General features: G+C 33.5%; 1 protein-coding gene across 4 annotated transcripts in view; it reads left to right on the top strand.

Annotated features, from left to right (window-relative positions):
- Window positions 1-21,366, top strand: part of Cnksr2 (connector enhancer of kinase suppressor of Ras 2) — a 218,098-nt gene that overhangs the window by 1,065 nt on the left and 195,667 nt on the right. The gene's annotated exons all lie outside the window — the stretch shown is intronic.

Here is a 21,366-nt window from a genome sequence, read left to right as displayed (position 1 = left end):
TGCCGCTGGCAAACCACAGCCAGACACATTCACCTTCCTAATCGCAAATGTGGCCTTTTTCTCTAGTTCTGGGTTTTCCTGCCTCACTACCTCCCTCTGTTGTCTGAGTTCAGGGGCTTGTAGAGAACCTTCTCAGACCCAGCTGAGGAGGGGCTGGAAGGGATGTCATAAAGGATCCCTGGCCAGACTTGGAAGACACTTGCCAAGTGTTGCAAGCTTTGCTGGAGGTCCTACTTGACCAGACCTCCTTGACCACAAACTCTGTAAGATAGACTCTCCATGGCTTATCTCTGAATATGTCTGTTCTAGAGATGAACCTGTCCTAGGGGCTTGCTTAGCAGCCAGAGACTTTCTAAGTTCTAGGTATTTGGAAATGAAAAGTAGAGAGATTTAAATGGATTGAACGTGTTGGAGAGAAACTCAATCCCATCCTCTGTGTCTCCCCATTTTCTGCCCATTCACTTATTCTTGTGGATTTTCCTTGGTTTATTTTGGTTCCCTTTTATCCCTTACTTGCCCCATTATTCTTCATTTACCTTTTCTTTTTCTAATATGTGGAAAGTGCGTTGTACCTGCAGAGCACCAGGGTAAATCTGAGTGAATTGAATTAGACCTAACTCATTATTTATCCACTGTCCCCCGTGTTCTGAGCATTGTGCTAAGGTGCTATGGGGTTTGTAAAGATGACTAAGACAAAGTCCTGCAGTGGCTCATCGTTTCTGCTGCCTATCCTCTTTCTATATTTGCTATTGAAATTCCAGCTTCCTAGATTCCTACCAGTTCCCCCTTTCTCTTCCCTCCCACCACCTCTTTTCTCACACATAGAAAAACATCTGTCTTCTCTGTTTCTCCTTCATGGAAGAAAGAAACAGTATATGCAGGAAGCAAGACTTTTTAGTTAAAACTCTTTCTTTGAATTTGACTAAAAGATTAGTTTCATTTTGTTGTTGCAATATTCAAAGAAAAGCTATCTTGCCTCCCTAGGAATTGGATTGCCTTCATAGACTACCTCTTACTAATTCCCATGATGCTTGTAGTGAGTGCTGCATACTCCATCTTCTTTAACTCCCACCCCGTTACATTCTTGCAATTTCCCTTCTTTCTACAGTTTCAGTCCACTGAAGGAAGTGCAACAAATGATGCATGTAATCTGACATGACACATGATTAGTTTTCAAGCATTCCAGCCCTTTAAAAATCTCGTCGGCCTAAAACGCAGGTTCTTTGAACTTAAGTTAACATAACTAGCTGTGATTTTAAGTGCACATAATATTCACATTGAGTAATTTGTTTTTGTACCTGTTGGTGACGCATTTTTAGCACTCCTTGAAAAGATCAATGAGGTAGCCAAAACAGAATTTGTGTATCTTTCAGTAACAAAGGATTGGAAGAGAATGACTGATTTAATTACCTGTTTCAGATCCCAGTTATCTGTTTCAAGTCCCACATTGCTTACAGCTTACATTTCTGTAATACGCACATGAATTTGTTTAGAGATACAATCAGAAAATGACATTTTGTAAAGTAGTTGAGTGAAATGAACATTTCCCCAACTGGTACTTTACACTGTTCCCCTAATTAATTTTTCTCTATTCTTTTCTCCAAGTAAACTTTAACAAGATATTTACAAAATACTTTTTACCCTTTTCTTAGATTCAAAATGCTTTAAAAGTCACCTACCAATCTTGACTGTAGCTCAGAGGTGGTTAAACCTCATTTCATGTTGTATAATGTATAACGGTATAAAGCCAGTACCAAAGAATTAACAAGATTCTCAGATGACTACAACATTGTGGGAGTTCTCCAGATCATGCTCTAAATGTGACAGTTTCATCATCCCTAACATTTAAAGCATATAGCAAATGTTTTCAGCTGGTCACAATCATGAACAATTATAACTCTATTTAGTAAGGTATGTGTTTTATGTTTTTTCTTAGATATTTTTCCTCTTTACTAAACAGAAAAGAAACCATTAAAGAATAGATATGGTCATGTATTTATCATTCTAGACAATTTATAGAAGTGCTACAAAAACTTAGCCATCACAGAGGAAAATGGAGGGTGAAAATTATATGATTTTTGAGGTTTGGTAGCATATATTGAAGATTATTTCTGAAGGGCCTTTTACACATAGCAATTCATTTGACATATTACTTTTCATTTAAATATAAATGTATATTTTAATATCAAAGACATAAGATGTAATTTTGTGCACCCCTAATTCCACTGTTAATAGTCACCAAATTTTCTATTGACAGTGGAAATTTGACGTGATACATTGTCAGTGTTAGTTGCAGCAAATACACAAACTCCTTATGAGTCAGTAAAATAAGTAGTTATATTCCTGAAATTTTCTGATAATGATTTTGGCTATTTGGAGATACCCTATAAAACTTTAAATGAACTAAAATTATTTTTATAAAAGTATTTTTGGAGATGAAATATTTATCATACATAAATTCAATCTTCTGCAATTGACAGTTATACTCAGTCCTCTTGTAGCTTTGATGAAATCTTAGATCTTTTCAAAGTGAAAAAAAGACAGGAATTATTGGGGGAATAAAGATCTAGGCATAAGTCTGGGAACAAAAGATCCCGGGGCATAAGAGCTAGGGGCATACTCAGTGGTAGAGCACTGCCAACAAACAAACAAAACCTAGGCAGCAGAGTAAGCTAATATTTGTTTCTAAGTTTTAGTTCCTATTTATTTGGTTTCAGAGCCTGGAGATAACTCATTATCTGCAGTTGTTTGAATTCACTTCTTTTCCGTTCTTAGACTAACTGAAATACAACAAAAACCTCTGAACACTTCAGGGCCTTTCTTAGTAATTTTATTACTAATTTTCCTTGTCCATCTCACACCTGTAATTCCAGCTTTCTTTTCATACTTCTTCTAGCTTTGAGACAAAATATCCAGAGGACTAAGGTAGTTATGTTTCTAAGATGAGCTCCCACCATGAAATCTTTGTTCTAGTGATCTTTACTCTCTAGGTCAAATAAAATGGTTATGGTTTCCAGAGTAAACCACCAGACCTGCATTGCTGCTCTTCTCTTGCGGTCTTTGGAACTTAATGCTCACCAAGTTTGTATTATCATAATCCCTCAAATAATCTAAATTTTAAAGACTTTTTCCCCCTCAACCCATACCATACTTGACTGCTGAACTCTTTGCTGCTTAAACCTTTTATTTTTTTACAAGAAGAATTTTCTGACTTATAATTTCTGTCTTCATGACTCAGCCATCTTGAGGAGAGAAAATGAGATACATTATGTTAGGTATAAAAAACAAAACCAGTCTTTTGCACACAATCTTATAATAGAGGAAAATGTAGTGAGGAAGTAAGGCCTATTCAGTATAAAAGTTAAATGCTGAGTTTAAATGCTTTAGCAGAGAATGTATGCCTTCTAATGAGGCAAAGAAGTTTTGACAGGTACAATGGTCTTTAGTAATTTTTTTTCTTTCTGGACCTAGAGCTTAGGTTGAAATTTATCTTAATCAAAAGAGGAAAATGTCATAATTTTGAGTTAAATTTTCTTGAGGGAGAGATCAGAAGTAATTTTCTGTCAGGAACTTAAAACCCTATATACTATAAAAAGCATATTAAATTTAATTGATTGAATTGGTTGCATAACTTCTTTTAGAAAAAAATAGACTTTTGTATCATTCAAAGTGACTAGATATACACTAACATTCATCTATTTGGAATCCAAAAATTTTTGGAAAATCCTTGTAGTTTTACGCAAAGAATACACCTTTTAACATATATCGTTCACAAGAAGCCCTTTTTCTTTAGTGTTGTTAACATTTGCTTCTTAGGTTAACATTCATAATTTAATCCTAACTAGGAAGAGACAATATGCTTATGTGGTTATATTCTGGTCCTGAGATGTTGTTTACTAAATACATTTTCATAGAAGATGCTTTAATAAGTTGTTTTACATAAGTCATTCTTTGTTTTAGAGGAATTGGCTGCTGTAAGAAATGACAATGACATTGACAAGCCTATGCCAATACAGAGACAGGTACCAACAATTGTACGTGGTCATTTTTTAAAAGTTTGCGTTATGCAAATATTGTGAATCAGGAAGACGTCTAAGGGGAGGGTGTGGTTTAATCAACTATTTGAACTATCAAGACATATTCTAAACAGAGTGTATGTGTTAATGTACAGACACTGTAAGGGACTGGAGTTGAAACAGAATGATTAACCAGAAGGGTTTGTCTAGGGTTGTCTGGTTGAAGGGGAGCGATGGGCAGGAGAGGGAAAGTGAAGGAGCAGTGTGAGTAGGTGGCAAAAAAGTACAAGAACAAATCTGCATTTCATAAAGACAATAAAACTCTCATCATGTCCTGAGTTTAAATAAATACCACATTATAAAACTTGGGCTGCCAAAAATAAGCCCACAAAGAATGTGTATTGCATTGGTACAGCTGTTTTAAATCTGTTTCTCAGGAATAATTTAGAAATGATGTTAAAATGGGTTATTTTGAAGATTAATTACATCATTAACATGATGTTGTTGGATATTTAGATTTTTTGGTCCAAATTTTTATATGAAGAATGAAGATAGGCTTTCAAGGATTAATTATGTTCTTAATGTCATGATAAATTATCATTTTCACTTGTAGCACAAGATTAGAGATCTAACAGAAAAAAATCCTAACTTTCTATGTGACTTCCTTATGGTACCTCACACATAAGCCTTATTGTGAAAGACAAAATATTAGCTTCTATGAAATGGAGTAGAATGATGGAACAGCTCTACAAATTTAAAGGAGGGAGCAGGTAATTTTGAAAAGAAAACTGGAGTCTAAGACTTTTCATTTTTATGATTTTTGTCATGGCTTACTGTCTAAAAGCAGTAAGTATAGCCTTCAATATGGAATCATTGTGTTGAATAACATTCAGTGAGTAAAATCCAATTTTTATGAATAATATAAGCCTCTGCTCCTCAAAATGGTTTATTTCTATGGTGGTAAAAGTCAAATAATCAAAGGAACTGGAGAGTTTATTTTTGCTAAGCATTTTTAAACATTATTTTCATATTTAAGCAAACATGGATATTATGTCCATAAAGTAGAAAAGAAAATTAGTCTGACTTTAAAGATGAGAGCAGAAGCCTAACAGGAATGTTAGGCTTGCAGCAAGCTGTTTGAAGCTGCATTCCATATACCTCCCAGGGTTATGAGTACACTCTGTTCAGCAGTTATGGACATCAGTGGAAAAGTTTGAGATGTGGTCGTAGGGTTTAGAAAAGGTAAAATGAATGTACTCTGTTTCTTCCCTTTTATCCCTTTTTACACAAAGAGCAAAATATGACCTTTTCAGTCAAGGTAATAGTTACAGCATCTTGAAACCAAGATTGTTTAACCCCAAACTTGCACTGACATCAATATATGATAAAAAAAATTGGTATGCAATGTTAACTATCACAACATGACTGTTAGCTATTTACTTGGCATTAACGTACTTAGAAATTAGTCATGTTGGGTAGGTTGAATAGTCTTCTGATACAATGGTAAATAAGAAGAAAACACATTGTGTTATTTTCCTTTTAATTGTTGTCCAGTGTCCTTTTTTATGTTCTTTTCTTGAACTTTAAAATTTTGTTTTGGATACATCTGTTATTTTAAAACAAGCTTGCAACACTTTTACTGAAGTAATACCTACAACAAATCAATAGAAATCTGGCCTACATCCTGGATTTTACTTTTTTTTTCAAGTTTATCAAAGATTATAAAAACTATTTTCTAACAAGATGCTGGTTATGCTTATAATGTAATTAATTAATAAACCTTTTATGGTGTGACATTTTTCACGATGCATTGTATTCCTAAACTGCTGGGTTGAATGGCAACTCCTTTGTACAACTACTTAAATGTTATTAATTTACAAAACATAAAATACTAGGCTTAATGATTAATTAACCAAATGGCTAATTATTGAATTAATGGGTAACCTTAACATTTGCCTAATACTTGCTATAATTTTGTTGTGTTGTATATGTGCAATATAGGCATTTATTTCTTATGCTTTCCTTCACGCATTTACATTATTTTCAAAAAGGTTCATAATCCTGAGGAGTTGTGGTTTTTCCTTCCAGAGATGAAAGTTCTTGTTTTAATTTGGGGCAATTCATTTAATATTTTTTAAGACAGGCCACTGAAGTATTTATAAGTACATATACAAGAGAAAATGTAGGGTTTGGTTTTTTTTGCTAACATTGCTCAAAATAAGCATATAGTAGCCCAATTGCTAATTTTACTATTGGCCTACTGGAGCTTATTTAGAAACCAAGTTCCATATAGTTTGGAACTAGTAAGTTATGTCAGGGCTTCTTCCCCATTTCCCAACATATTAGTCCAGGAGGAGCTTCCTGGCAATCTCTCTTGGCAACTATGTTGCTTAAAATCAATGCCACAAAGTCTTCTTTATTCAGAAGGCTGTTTCCATGCCTTCTAGCTATTAGATCAGAGGCATTCAGTTTGATGTAGAATTCTCACATGCAAAAAAAAGTTGTCTCTGGGGAATATTTTGGATTAGACAAGTTTTTCTTTCTAGGTGACCTGTAGACATACTGCTTTTTTTTTTTTTTTTTTGCTTTTAGTTTTTATAGACATACTGCTTTGAGTTTATGGTAAAAAGCTGTTAATTGAAATTCCAGTTGTTTGGAATTTGTGACTATTTCACTGGGCTGTTATTGAAAATAACTTTATTGTGTTATCTATAAGTAGTTGTAAGGAGTTGACATTTAACAAAGCAGTTTATGAATACAATATACCTTAATATATGAAGAATGTCTGTGCTCATCATTCTAATAATGCATATAAGACTGGATAAAAAGAATATTGTGTTTTCAAGTAATGTGTTTGCCAAGAGTCTTTTATACTGAAAATATAGTTAGAAATGATTTGACGTTTAGTTAGCATTTTTACATTTTGGGAGTTGTATTTTTTATCCTTAGGAGTATTTTTATAAGCATTATATAATACAATTTGATTCTCCCTAAAATTTACCCAAACTGGAAAGGGAATAGTTATCAGTGTTTTAAATAGACAGTGATCGGAGGAGTTTAGCATCTCAACACAGATTGTATAAGATTATTCAATGATGGAATTGGGTTTCACATCGATGCCCCCCTCCCCCAGCTGAACTGGATATACAATTTAGTGGATGAAGAACTCAGTTTACATAACATGTGCAATTATTTTCAGATTTTACTTTTTAATTTCATGAGATATCTGTTCTTTAAAAATTGACAACAAGCCAGGCTCTGGTGGCTGTACCTGTAATCCTAGCTACTCAGGAAGCTGAGATATAAGGATCACAGTTCAAAGCCAGCCTTGGGCAGGAAGGTCCATGAGACCTTCTGGCTCAGAAGTAGAGCTGTGTCCCAAGTAATATAATGCTTGCCTTGAACTAAAGCTCAGTGACAGGTCTTGAATTCAAGCCCCAGACCGGCGTGCACACGCGCGCGCGTGCACGCACACACACACACACACACACACACACACACACAGTTGGCAACATGTATAATACAATACACTTAATAGCACTTTGGAATAAGATGTTTGGTTTATAACCTGTTGCCAGCATTTCTTAGCTATGTGGATTTAGGTATGGAAGGATTAAGTAATTACACAAGATTTCTCATTTTTTTCTTATACAATAAAGGTTTTTTTATTACCTAGAGTTACCAAATTAGAAGTGTCCCAAGATTTCTCATTTTTTCTTATACAATAAGGGGTTTTTTTTATTACCTAGAGTTACCAAATTAAAAATGTCCCTACCGTTGACATTTTATCTTGAATACTTAATGCATTATATGTAAGTACATGAAAATATAAAGTTTATTTATTTTTGGGTCTGGTCGTGGGGGCCTGAACTCTGGGCCTGGGCACTGTCCCTCAGCCCTTCAGCTCAAGGCTAGTGCTCTACCACTTGAGCCACAGCGCCACTTCCGGCTTTTTTTCTTTTTGCTTATGTGGTGCTGAGGAATCGAACCCAGGGCCTCAGGCATACAAGGCAAGCGCTCTACCACTGAGCCACCTTCCCAGCCCCTAAAGTTTATTTTTAATCAAGAAAGAGATTGCATTCTGCTGGTCATTTTATTGAGCCAAAAGTAATAATACATGTTATTTATTAAATACTTATTTCCTGCCATGTGTTGTGTAGTTTTCTCTATATTATCTTTTTTAAAATCAATTTTTTATTGTCAAGGTGATGTACAGAGGGGTTACAGTTACATAAGAAAGGTAATAAGTACATTTCTTGTTAAACTTGTTACCCCTTCCCTCATTTTTCTCCTACTTTCCTTCCCCACCCCCCCAAGTTGTACAGATCATATCCAACATATTGTCTTGTGCATATCATTGTTGCATTGGTTCCCCCTTTGCTTATGTGAGCCCTGACAGATTAGAATTGTCTATACTTTATAGATGAGGAAACATGCTTAGATTTTGCTTAGAAATGTTGAATGAATTATATCTCTACACATATTGAACATATTTAAGTACACTGCACATTAATTAACTTACAAAACAGTGGGTTTCATTACAACATTTTCCTGAAATCATATTTATTCCCATCTTGTGGTCCCTTTATGTAATATTATTTTTATCCATTCATCTGCCGTGCATACCTAAGCTGATTTTGTAACAAGGCTATTGTGAATAGTGCCATTATGAACATAGGTATACAGGCATGTCTTTTGAATATTTGATTTATAACTGGTTCTAAAATATGTGCTCTTTCTATTGTATAGAAAGAGCTAGATGTGACATGAAAGGGATTCTGGGAATACTTTCAAAGATTTCAATATCCTCTCCTTAGTCCTACTTATCTACTAACGTGGACTGTGGTTATTGTGTCCATTTGGCCTCTAATAGGGTATGTCTGTACAGGGAGATGTTTCTGCTTCAAATAGTTCTAGCTAGTGACAAAGAGGCCACATAACTGTAATCTTGGTGATAGCTTTCCTACTTTATAGGGAGTTTGGCGTTGCCTCTTGAATCTAGACCTAGATAAAGAAATAGCTCATATCACTGCTGTTCTAATTCAATGTTGAGAAGATATTTTTTCTTCAAGGGATTGCTAATTAAAGTACCTAGTGGTTAGCATTGATATCTGCATTTCACCAGTGTTTCTTTGCAAATTTTATTCAGTACTTCCCCATAGTGTGAAGCCCTTAAAAATTCAGCAAATATTAATTACTTCTCTAAAGTTGTTTGTATGAAACAATTATTATTTTCCAGATATTGATATGAGATCATAGCGTTAAAGTGCAAGAGAAAATGTAATTGTAATCGGAATACATTTGTATAATGAATACAAGTCATGGAGTGATCAGGTTGAACTAGACATATTTTTTCATCTGTTGATTACTTGTAAAATGGTAGCTAAAGGTACAAACCCATCTGCATCACATTTTAAAGGCTGCATATAGTTTTGTATGTTTATCTTATTTGTTCAGAGGAAAAATACAAAAATGTTATTTTTTTTAAATTCTCCCTGTTTTCCATTAAAGAATTGAAGTGAGCCTGCTTTAGACTAGCAAGTTGAAAGTAAGTAAAAATAATAACTTGTTACTGTGAAGAGAATGGATTGAAGTTTCCTGGATTTTTATACAAGCTATCACAGTACCGAGGACAATAGACACTTTAAACAAATAATTGCTATGAATTGTTGTAATTACTGATATTTTGAAGTTGCCCTAGCATTGTCCACTTATTATGCAAAGCACATCTTTCTTCTTCAGTGCTCATTAGCCTTTTAAATCCCTATGAATTAAAGTTAATTTTATCTGGGAATATTTTGAGAATTTTATCACTTTCCTTGAAATAATTGATGACATCCTGTGTTAAAAGCAGTCTGAGAGGAGCTAGCCTATTAAATATTGCAATACTGTTAATTTCCATCTTAATTTAGGTTGTTTCTGATTTAATATTTAAAGGCATTGTTTGCTTATTTTTTTAAGATTTTTAAAATGAATCTACTTTACCAGCTAATTCTAATATTGATACTGAAAACCAACATATACACAGTATAGAAAAAAAAGGAGAATAATAGAGAACTAGCCTGGTCAACATTAGCAATTCTCCTTCATAAAAAAATTAATATACCCTTCCTATAATAAAAAGTAAAATGGTTAATAATAAAATAATATGGGTTCTAAATTTAGATAGTATGATTGTAGGAAAAAATAATTGACATTTTACCTACTTACAATGAATATATGGATTTAACAGAACAATAAAATCAGATGCTATTCCATATGTATAAGAAAATAGAAATACAGCTGGAGATCCTAAAATTATTTTTTAAAATGAATATTAAGAGAAGTAATAACAGTCTAGAGCCATTTGATTTGTCACCCTACTAATTCCTATTGAGTATTTAAGATGCGTTTGGGAAAGCACCACAACCTTTTGGAGAAATGGCAGATTCCAAAGTTGGAAAAAATAAGATGATCCCTGGAGCATATTGCAGTGCTAGTAAATAATGAAGCACTCAAAAAACCCAACACCAGCATGTCAAGTCTGTTCAAGTCCCCCAAAATTTGAAGAATAAAGTAGCACTGGATGTTAGTCCAATGTATTTTATTTTTATGAAAGAATTTTACACCATTTTACTTTTATGAAAGAAATAGCCATGATTTCATATTGATGTAAATAAATGATTCAATAAATAACAGACAAGTTCTCCACTTTAGATAATTCCAAATAAATTATGTCACATATTCTCCTCACCAAGGAGGTGTTACTTACATTACCATATCTTGCTTGTGATTATGCTTAATGACCTGCTTCAAAGAAAACAATATAGAAGACAGAAAGGGGGAGATACGTAACTTCACAGAAACATGGCAATTGTGACTGTTACCAACATTCTCATAAAACTTGGTATCATGTTCCCTTGATGTGATATATAATGAGGATGGCATTCCTGTACAATTGTAATCACATTCTGGCAATCAAAAAAAAAAAAGCATTAGAAAACTCCAAATTTAGGGACATTTTAAATGATACTTGACCAATAGTCCTCAGATTTGTTAAGGTTGTCAAAAGTGAAAAAGGAAAGGCTAAAAAGATAGGTTATAGTGTCTTGGAATGTATACTAGAAAAGAAAAAGTATATTAGGAAAAACTAATTAAATCCAAATAAAGCATGAAATTAACAGTGTTCCAATTTTGGCTCCTTAGTTATGACAAATGTACCATATGAGTATGAGACTTCCCTAATACTAGGGAAATATGGGTACATAAGGAATTCTCAATACCAATTTTGCAGCTTCTCTGTAGATCTTAAAACTATACTGGAATAAAATGTATATTTAAATTTAAAATGTTATAGTTTAATATATGTTAAATTTGGTAATAACAAATAATAAGCAACGTCTCATATATAAATAATTTGATTTGCCTCTTTGGACACATTAATAATAAACTGCCCCAAACTAGCACCATCTGCTTATTTTACCTCAATGTTAACCAATTTGCAGTTAAACTCTTGGACAGAAGAGTGTGCTATTCTAAATCTTGTTAACAAAGTCTGATTCCCAGCACTCGTTCTAATTATAATTTCTGTTTCTGCAGACACTTTAGGCAGGAATGTTAAACAAGGCATGAATATTTTTGAGCAAATAAATGTTGTGGTTTATAATAATTGATTTTCAGCTGTATCAATATAAATGTGTCTATAAATATGCACATATATTTACTTAGGGCAGATACTTGTCTAGGATTGATTTGCTGAAACTGAATATAATGGAAAGGCATTTTCTGGTTATTTTTCTTCAGTTGAGACAATGTTTTTCTTCTTGTCATTAACTATAACACCTTACTTTCATCACATAATGGGTCTGTTAGGTGTGATTAGCAACTGAGTTTGGATTATGAGGATGGTTGGAATTTAAGACTTCCTGTAATTTCCAAGAAATTACATTGAATTTTAAAAATAGACCTACTTTTATACTTGCACTCAATTCCTCTACCATTTTAGTTAGGTTCTTTTTTGTTTTTTAGTTTAGTGATGTGAAAATTTTTAAAAGAGCAAACTCTAGTAATAGGAGACTGTGACCAAGAACTTGATGCATTAACCAGATACTTCTTCCTTGACACTAAATTGAAATATAATTGTCACTATTTTAACTTACTTGATTTTTTTTCTTATTAACCTACCTTCATAAAAGTATGTTGTTCTGTTGATGTTGGTATGGATATCATAGAATTGTCCTCTTGACTTACTGCTAATGTCTTTTTCTGACCTTATGCTCTGTGGCTACCACATTAATCGTGCATTAATGTGATCTTTGTGAAATGCTTCTGCTTTTGTACATAGTATGACTTAGCTATGCTCAAAAGAATGAAGGAGAGGGGCTGGGAAGGTGGCTCAGTGGTAGAGTGCTTGCCTTGCATGCATGAGGCCCTGGGTTCCATTCCTCAGCACCACGTAAGCAGAAAAGGCCAGAAGTGGCGCTATGGCTCAAGTGGCAGAGCGCTAGCCTTGAGCTGAAGGGCTGAGGGACAAAGCCCAGGCTCAGAGTTCAGGCCCCAAGACCGACAAAAAAAAAAAAAAAAAAGAATGAAAGAGAGCTTGTTTTGTTTAGTGCTTTCTGTTTTAGTAAGGTAAGAATGCTTTGTACTTAAACCTTCAGGAAACAACCTTGTAGATCACAAATTAATTATCAAGGCTTTGAAAAAAAATCCTTCGAATGTGGTGTGCTGGAAAAGATAGTTTAACTTTCCAAGATTCTCCATTTAAAAAGAATTTCTTTCCGAGTAAGGTGACAAAACATTGAAGTTTTTTCAAAACTTTCCAGTAATAATTTTTATAAAATGATAAAAAAATTTCAGTGATTAGTTTGTACAGTAGTATAAACAATTTTGTAAGAGTTAAAGACTTAAAAGTAAATAACATGATTTGCTTGACTTTTGAAATGCAGATGGTGAAAAGTAGACATAGACACTTTTTCAGATTAGGGATAAATGGAAGTTGTTCAGTGAAGTTGATTAAGTCATTATTGTATGGTAACCACTGTCTTATAGCCTGTCGTGAATTTATTATCTTCCTTTCACAAATGAAAATGCCTGCTGATGCTTTTCAATGCTTCTGAAAACATCTTTTTCACTTGTAGCCTTGTCAGGAGAGTCAGTCTCCTAGTCTTCTCTTCTTTCATTTGTAAACTTCATTCAAATGAATAAAGTAGATTAATGTGTCAGGTATTTAATAGAAGCAATTTATATGAAATAAAATACAAATTAACTGTAGAATTGAGTTGGGCCTGAAAATATGTGGTTCACCCTAAATTCTGTCCTATATTTTCCATATGTGCCCAAGTCATACTTTTACTACTTCTTTTGTTGTTAGGGGTTGTTTTGGGTTATTTTGTAGTGGTAGGAATTGAAATGGGGATCTTGTTTTTTATGCTATATACCTAATGGCATCTTTCTACTTCTTAAGCCATTGGTTCCTTTATCTTGGAAGCAATAAAAATGGCCTTCATGGAAAATTCAAAGGAATGCATTTTTAAGTATTCCAACTTAGAAATAAATTACTGGATATAGTTCACATATGTTTCCCTTAAGATATGGCATGCAAAGAAGATTATATTGATTTTGAAATGTGTTTTGTATAGATTTCAGATGACTGGATCTCTCTTGGGAACCCTTTGTTTCCTACTCACTTTTATCACCTGTGTAGCTACTTCTTCCTCTAACAGCCTGGTTGGAGCATTTCTCTCTAAATTATATTTTACCTATTTGAATCACAATATTCCTTAATGGCTTCAGCCTAATGATTAGAATTGGTATATCCTACTTTTACTACAAAAGAACTCAATACAAAGGTCCTAAGACATTGCTGTCAATATCTCTGCCACCCATGACTAAGTGTGAATCGGTTTAGGCCTCATTTCAGTGGTAGAATCTATATATTGTGGTTCCTTGGTGCTTCTCAGCATTATTTTATTAGAATGTTCATGATCATTTAAATTTTGGCAGAAATGACTTTGGCAGAATTTTAGCATGTAAGTATTTTATAATCAAAGGTTGTAGCCTCAGTGATCAAAATGCTTGCTAAACATTGGATCTGTGCAATGAATATAATAGGCACTTATGAGTACTAGAGCTCCATTTAAGTGACAGAATGCATGGACTTTTCATGGGAGAAGCATTCAATTGTATGAAACAAACAAATTAATTCATGTGAGCTTGGATCACTGAAAACAATGGAGAATCGCTGGCAAAACAATGCCTTTTCTCATTCATATGTCCTAAGTGGTATTTGGATTGAGAACAATTGAGAAGCAGCAAGACTGTAAATTGGTTCCCATGTTGTACAGAAAGCATAGACAGTACAGAAAGTTGCTGGAAAGCATACTTTTTCCAAAACTTCCATACTGGATTTTAATTTTTATTATCACCAGCAGTTTTGTTTTTTCTTTCTTACATTTGACCTTCATTTGAGTTTTCCTTGGAAGAACGATCTTGTATGGAAGAATGATCTGTTGCTGGGAAACAACAGAACATCTTCTGTAAATGATGTCACCTCATATGTAAATTATAGTTAGATGCATTTTTAAATGTCGGAATTTATTGTCTTTAAAAATCAGAATAGCGAAGTTCGGAGGAAGATGGCAATATAACCATGTTGACTTTAATGCTCTTGAGAAATATTGTTCACTGTTTTTATTGTTACTTCAAGCTTTTTGGTATTTCTATGATTCTAAATAAGACTATACCAGGCTTTTTTGCTTTCACTCAAAATATGAAGGTATTTTGGATTTTCTTATAGGAAGCATTTGGCCCTGAAACATTCATAACTCAGTTTTTAAAACCATGTAAGTTTCAAAGTAATAAATACCTTTAAGAACAAGTTATTATGCTGTTGAGACATTTTACTGGGTTTTCCCTGTTTGCTGTTTTTGAGATAGAGTCTCACTGTGTAAGCAAGCCTGGCTTCAAACTCACTATCTTCCTGTCTCAACTCCCAAGTGCTGAGATTACAGGCATTTGCCATCATGCCTAGAAAAGACAGCTCTACTTTTATGAGTTACCGAGGACAAATGCTTTGTAGCTCTGATTCTTTTCCTATGAAAAATACTGAATGTGTTTTCCTTTAAAATTCTAATATTCTATGAATCTAAGTTTCTTAATTCATTATTCCTCTGTTTTAGAAACATTGAATGGTGAGCATTCTTGATTTTATTTACATCTACTTTAGTGACCTCTAGTGACAATTGGGTGGTCTGAATTTCTTTTGCTTAATTTTATTTTCTCCAGTAGTTAAATGCTGAGCACAAACACATAAACACTTGCTGTGGAATAGAAGTAAGTGTATTTCCTCGGTTTTGGATGGATTTGAATCCCCCAGGTTTAAGCCACCAGTGCCAGTTTCCATTACAGATTTTCTTGGGAAGTTCCTTAGCTAATAAGCCATGTATTTTTATTCTTCTTGGTTTTTTCTTTTTAAATAAGTATATCCCTTAAATTTTTAGAAAAATTATAATTATTATTATAATTATTTTGGTACAGCTTTTAACATATATGGTTTTAGTCATATTTAATAGGGAGATTTTGCACACCAATTCCAATATGGTTCTTTTGTTCCTTATTGAGACACATCATTACTTAAAAATCATTTGTAACTATAAAATAAGACACCTTGCTTATCTTCCCTGCACACTGACACTCTTATTCTCCTTTCAGTCTTTATTAGATGAATTTATAGAAAATAAGAGCTAAGAAGAATTTTTAGAGATCATCTGGTCCTTTGCCATCATATTACATGTAAGGAACTGAGTCCAGAGAAGTTAAGAGACTTGCTGACACTCACAAATCTTTCTAGTAGTAAAATTAGTATGACAATCCAATAAATGAAAGCTCAGAAATAATGTCTTGCATAGATCTTTTCATTATTGTAAGGACATCTCTGTAAGGAACAAAAAATGGTGAATTCTTTGATCACTTGTATCAAACTAGAAACCCTCTTGATTAACATACAACAAGCCTACTTCATAGAATAATCCCCTTATTAAGAATGTTTACTTTAGATTTCATTTCATCATAATTGAATTAAGATTCTGATCATGTCAAAGGCTATCCATAGAGAGTTAAATTGCTATTAACTGCTAGAAAAACTTTTCCCAGTGGTCTCTAATCTCTGTGTGCTCTGACTCAAAGGTTTGAAATCTCATTTTCTAAAGCTTTGCTGATTGTTAGCGTAGGCCTGCACAACAGGATTGAACATAAATCTTCACGCACAGCACCTTATGAGGTACATTTAGAACTGAATCTGTGGTTTATTGTGCTGAATAATTCATTGTAATTCACTTTACAAAATAAATTTCTACTTTAATTATTAAAATATATCTGTACCAGAAATTAATATGTATCATAATTTTTGTATGTATAATATTTAACTACTATTTGTCTGTATTATTTAAGCAACCTCAATAATACTGCTGGAATTAATCTATTAGAATAAATGAGTCCTTAACTTTTAATACTTTTAAAATTATTTTTATTCACTTTATTTTAATTAACATACATTGTACAAAATAATGGGTTTCATTATGGTGTTTCATACATGTAAATAACCTACCTTGATCATATTGATGTCTTTACTACCTATTTATGCCCTCCTTTTCACTTATCCCTTTGCTTCCCAAATATGTCCCTACTTTCATGCCTTAAAAAAAATCAGATTCTTTTTTGCTGATCCTGGGACTTGAACTCAGGGCCCGGGCACTGTCTGAGCCTCTTTGTACTCAAGGCTAGCACTCTACCACTTGAGCTACAGCACCACATTTGGCTTTTTCTGAGTAGTTTATTGAAGATAAGAGTCACACAGATTTTTCTGCCTATGTCAGCTTTGAATCGCTATCAGATCTTGGCCTCCTGAGTAGCCAGGCTTAAAGGCATGAGCCACTTGCACAGGGCTATGATTCTTTATATGAGAGAAATATGTAATATTTGTCTAAATCTGACTTATTTTGTTTAACAGTTCTATCCGTTGTCCTGCAAATGGCATGATTCCATTCTTCTTTGGGACTAAATATATGCTACATTTTATTTACTCATATATTTATGGTCATCTAGGCCGATTCCATAACTTGAATATTATGTGTTGTGTTACAATAAAGATGAGAATGCAAGTATCTCTATTGTATGCTGACTTTTATTCTTTTGAGCATACACCCAGGAGTAGTAGAGTTGGATTACATGGCATTTCAAAAAATAGCTGTCTTTACTATACCAAAACATATATTAGAAACATCAAGACTGTACAATCATTTAAAAAATTTGTTTAGAGAGCTTACTTACATGATGTCTTCCTTTTGAAAAGCCTGTCTTGGATATTGGTTCTTTCAGTGGAATGGATTTTGCAAAACTTATACTTTTCTTGTTCCTGTTTGTATTCAACTTTTTTATATCTTAGTATTAGAGCCTCAACAACTGGAAGAACGGATTTCAAATATTCTTTTCAGTATTGAGATTGTAGCAGTGTGATATCTACATTTATCAGACGTTTAATAAGGTATGTAAGTTAGGTGACCATAGTGATTTCTGGTAATTGTTACTACTCTTTTCATCAGCACTGAGGTTTGGATTCATGGCATAGCGCTTGTTAGACTGGGCTTGAGCCACACCTCCAGCCCTTTATACTCTTTGCCAGTAGCAAAATTGGCATAATTAAGAACCTATTATATAAAAGCTCTGGTTTTTTCAATAATATATCATATTTTTAGAGGCCTACCTGAATTCTATTTAGGTTCTCCCCTCTAGCTGTTATGACATGTGCATGCCACCATGTCTAGCCTTTTATGTTGAGATGGGGCCCTGTGAACTTTTTGTTGTACATATGTATATGTGCTTAGACTGACGTGAAGCTGCAATCTTTCTGATCTCAGCCTCCCATAATGTAAGATCACTAGGCAAACACCACCATACCCAGCTATTAGTTGGCATGGTGTCTTGTAGACATTCTGCCCAAGCTAGCCTAGAACATGATCCTCCAGATTTTCACCTCCCAGCTTACTAGGATTACAGACATGAGCTACCACTCCCAGCTTGTAATTGTTTTAAAGTAAATTTATGGTTGCTAAAGAGGGAGACATGATTAAATAAGTCAGTTTAACAAAATAGAAATACATTGAAAGATTCTTTTCGACTTTAATTTTATGTAGGTCTGTTGTATTATTTTATGTAGGTCTGTTGTATGCTGGTGAGTCTGAATAACTAATTGAAAATGTAAAGTATTTTCTTACTTGAAACTATTTTATTTCTCTTTTAAACATGTATTCTAAAGATATTTACTGTCTTTTAGGAATTTTTGTATTTTAATTTTTAGGTAGTTTTCAAGATTTCTTATTCTTCAATAAAGGCAAATATATATAACTTCTCCACTGGAGTACAGACCATCTCATTATGCCCATTTATTTTTGTCGGTCATGGGCCTGGGCGCTGTCCCTCAGCTCTTCAGCTCAAGGCTAGTGCTCTACCACTTGAGCCACAGTGCCACTTCCTGCTTTTTCTGCTTATGTGGTGCTGAGGAATGGAATCCAGGGCCTCATGCATGCAAGGCAAGCACTCTACCACTGAGCCACCTTCCCAGCCTATTATGCCCATTTTTTGATAACTGCTATTAAAGATGGACTAATAGCGATTTTCCTACCACCACAGAAGCATGGTCACTTCAGGACAACACTGAGTCATACATTCAAAGCCAGTAGGAAAAGTTCACATCACTGGCAGCTACTTGGGCTCTTCATGTTCCATGGCAAATGGTGAACTGGAACACAATGTAGCTGAACTATATCTCAAATATCTAAATTGCAGGAACAAACAATTTTAGAGTCTAAAAATTAAAATCTATGTGATATATTGGAACAACAGCTTTGAAATCATAATTGTGTTTTCAACTAATTTGTGTGCTTTAGCTTAAATTTATAATATTATGTTAAAACTAAAGCATCTTATACAGTGATGAATTGAAAAAAAACATTGAGATTTGTTCCTGATTGGGGGTTTTGGTTTAATGGTGGGGCTGGAGCTTGAACCCAGGGTCTTCTATATGCAACAACCCAGGTAGCATGAACATGAAACAAATTTATATTTAGTTAGCTTTTAAGTATTTATGCTAAAAGTAAACAGTGAAATTGTGATACTTTACATAGATTAAATTTTTTGTGTTACTTATAATCTTAATTATGTTTAGGAGATAAAGAATCTTAATTGAATTCTTAAGCTTAAGTTGTCAGACTAATATCCAAGAAAACATGGTAAAACATGGAAAATATAGAAGCTAGACTAGTTTTAGTATGCATTAAAACATTATAAAATCTGTATAATAAAAGCAGTATGTTTGCATGAATAGAACAACTAGACCCTAGTACATACAGTAATACTATATGATACAAATGATATCTTAAATTATTGTGGATAAGAATTATTTTGCAATGATAAAAAATGGTTCTGTTTTATTGAAAATGGGATAAGCACTTGGAAAAAGATAACACATTTATTTCCTTACATGGGTATAAAGTACTTTAATGAAGTTTTAAATATAAGGTCATCTATACCTTGCATCGTACATAAAAATAGCCTCCAAGTACATTAAAGAGCATTCAAGTATATTAGAGATCTAAATATAGAAAAATTAAGCCACAAATGCACTAGAAAATCCAAGATTTAAGTATACAGTAGAGCATAGCAGAATTCCCCCTCATTTTTCAGATGTAATCATAAGGGAAATAATTTCTCCACCAGTACTGTCAGTCCTATTACCAGGTACATTTATTCTTTTTCAACTACCACTATGCAAGTTATAAATTCTTAATAGTGTTACTTTTTAAAGAGTTGACTCACTCCCTATGCTCATAATATGTTTATATACCTTAGAAGTTCAACCTCTAAATTTTTATATGAACTTAATTATTTACTTGCCAAAGCCTGTAACATATTAAATATAGCTCATATTCTATGTTGACAAGACAGAAAGCATTGAATTATTCTGTGACTGTGGCTGATGCCTGAAAGTTAAGGACAAAGGAGTTAACTAGTGATTCTTCGCCATATACATATTTTGTGTGGAAGAAATATTCATTATAGGAAATTTAAAGAAATCCCACAAAACTAGCTTTAAAATCTATTGAATTTTAAAAATAAAGCATAACAGTTTTCAATATACAGCTATGATCTTGGTACTATCATAAAAGTACACAAATGGCTATAGTCCTATGGTTGATCTAGTTGATAATTAAATACCATAGAAATAAGGATGATTATGTTGTTTCCAATATGTTTTCACTTTTTAGTAGCATAAATTAATTGTGCAAGCGGTTTCATTTGAACGTAACGGTTTATTTATACACTACATCTTGGTCAGTCACTCTCTGTTTTACTCTCTTCTCCCTGCTTCTCTTCCTAAATCAATCTCAGCAAACATTTTCCATTTTCATATTGTTGCATTTTCATACATAAACACGTATATAGAAAGTATTTTACCATACTTTTTCTGCTATTATTTTTAATTTCTATACCTTGTACCTCTTTTCCTTCTTCTATGTTGATGATTCATAGGGTTGGTTTATTACTTGTGTCCTAGTGGTCTTATATATTTTTACTTTCTTATTTTTTTATTATTGGCTCAGTGTTCTCCATTATCTTCTTTGTCTTCAAATCCTGTTCTGTCTTTCCCCTTGGTACAGACCATTGATGGGGCTTTCAAATTAAGGGTTTTTGTTTATTTGTTTGTTTGTTGTTTTGTTCATCCTGGGGCTTGAACTCAGGGCCTGGGCCCCAAGGCCAGTGCTCCAACACTTTGATCCACAGCTCCACTTCTGGTTTCTGGGGGTTAAGTGGACTTTCCTGCTTGGGCTGGCTTGGAACTGCAATCCTCAGATCTCAGTCTTCTTAGTACCTAAAATTATAGGCATAAACATTTGGCTCAAGTGAGTTTTTTTGTTTGAGTATGACCTTTTCATTGCTGGAATTTTAATTTTGTTCAAGCTTTTCCACAAATTCCTCTTTCATATCCCTCATTGTCTTTCCTTATTGCAGTCAACTGTTCAAGAGTATTTTCTTTTAAATGATTCAGTGATTGTATCCTTTTTGATTTTGTTGATATTCTTAAAATGATTCTTTTGAAATATTTGGGATTCCATTCACTTTTCTATCATTAGAATCTGCTTTTATGAAAATTTTCACTTTTGAAGGAATCGTTTTACTTTGTTGTTTTTATTGTTAGTTTTGTTTTATATATTTGTTGTGTTAAGACACTGAGATTTGCAAGCTTTAAAACTAGTATGGGAATTTGACATGACAATGACTCACTCCTTCTACAACAGCTTAACACTGAATTTAA

This window comes from Dipodomys spectabilis, unplaced genomic scaffold, assembly GCF_019054845.1.
Source record: "Dipodomys spectabilis isolate Male_0828 unplaced genomic scaffold, ASM1905484v1 ptg000526l, whole genome shotgun sequence".
NCBI lineage: Eukaryota > Metazoa > Chordata > Mammalia > Rodentia > Heteromyidae > Dipodomys > Dipodomys spectabilis.
The sequence above is the reverse complement of the archived record's forward strand: the minus strand, read 5'-3'. Positions and strand labels throughout refer to the sequence as shown.